Source organism: Tenrec ecaudatus, chromosome 6 (genome assembly GCF_050624435.1).
Source record: "Tenrec ecaudatus isolate mTenEca1 chromosome 6, mTenEca1.hap1, whole genome shotgun sequence".
Taxonomy (NCBI): domain Eukaryota; kingdom Metazoa; phylum Chordata; class Mammalia; order Afrosoricida; family Tenrecidae; genus Tenrec; species Tenrec ecaudatus.
The window spans coordinates 50,910,422-50,912,005 of NC_134535.1; positions in this window are offsets into that span (position 1 = coordinate 50,910,422).

Below are 1,584 nucleotides of genomic sequence, written 5' to 3' on the forward strand. Positions count from 1 at the left end.
TCTGACGGAAAATGCTGCATGAACTCTGGCCATCTTCCCCTGAGAGAAACAGGAGGGCCTATTGGAAGGTTCCTGAGAGCGCCTGGATCGCTCTGGTGTCCTCATCCTCTCTGACATACTCCTTAAAGGATCCTCACTCTTCTCTGCCTCATCCAGCGTTTCCCTGATCAGTTTGTTAAAAACTGCACTAAACCATTCTATTGAATACACCCCTTTGCCGTGCTCACGATGGTGGCATTTGCAAAGAATGAAAGAATTGGGTTAGATGTGATTTTTAGCCACCTTTTTGTATTGGTTCTCTGGAGGATCTTGCTTTCATGGTTCTAAAGCCAGAATTAAGTATAATCTTAGGACCTTAGTACTTGCTTCTCTCTCCTATCGCTTACCTTGAGCAAGAAAAAGACAAGACTTCACAAAACCCTGGAGATGCTAGGGTACAACAAAGAACTAAACACCCACATGCACTTGTCTCTGAGCCTTAATCTTTTTAATTCCATCAGATGTTTCAGTTGTCCCATCTCCTATAATTATTCTACAATATTTGTATGTTATATGATGGTTGCATATTATAAGACAATTACTATAGGATTACATAAGCCTACAATAATTGTATATTGTATGATCTACCCCTATTCCTCACTTATCAACGATGTAATTATTTGACATCTAACATTTTTGACAATAGTGAAAAAACTATCTGACTTTTTAAAAACACATTAACAACTGTGATTTGGCAGTTATGTAATTTTGCTCATATGTAATGATATGGTCATCTTCCTTTTTGTGATATGGTATAGTCACCCTCCACTTTTGCATTAAAACAATTTTAGCATAATGACCTTGTCTTTAGAACCTAGTCATGGTGATAAGTGAGCAGTGGGTGCAATTTATATGTTCTGAGGTTAAGATCTATCCAGTCTCTGCATGTAAGAGGTGATTAGTCATGTTTGACAAGGTTGATTAGGAAATAATGGGAATGTGCATTGGGTACTAGACATTTAAAGCTTAAAGGCCTCAAGATTGATTGCTTCTCAATGTGGACAGGTATGACAAATTAGTTATGTAGTTTTAGTCACATTAACACTTTTCAGACAACTTTACAGTTAGATAAAACAGTACACACTGGGAATTTCATGACTAAAAAATAGTAGCCATATTCCTTTTTATATGATTTCGATCTGGGTCACAGAAGGCTTAGAAGGTAGAAGCCAACTTGGGTAACCTGCATTTTAGTCAGATACAAACTTACAAGTATGAAAAAATTTGAGTTTTCAAACAAAATCAAGTAAATAAATGGGAACCTTTAGTAAAGGAGTGTTGGATCATTAGCTGTGTATGTGACAGTCAGGTGGAATGTTGTTCAATTTTGGCATGTCAAATAAAATTTGAGTCTGGCATTACATAGAACCTTGCTTATTTCTTTTGCCCACAATATCAGGATTTTTTAAAAAGGTTAGACTAAAACTAAATATGAAGTACGGGCTGCATCTGTAATCATTTATTTCAGAGTTAATGAAAATGGAAAATACTGAGTCAAGTCTGGATTCCATTGTATACTTTGAAATGAGTTGCTCTTATCATGGA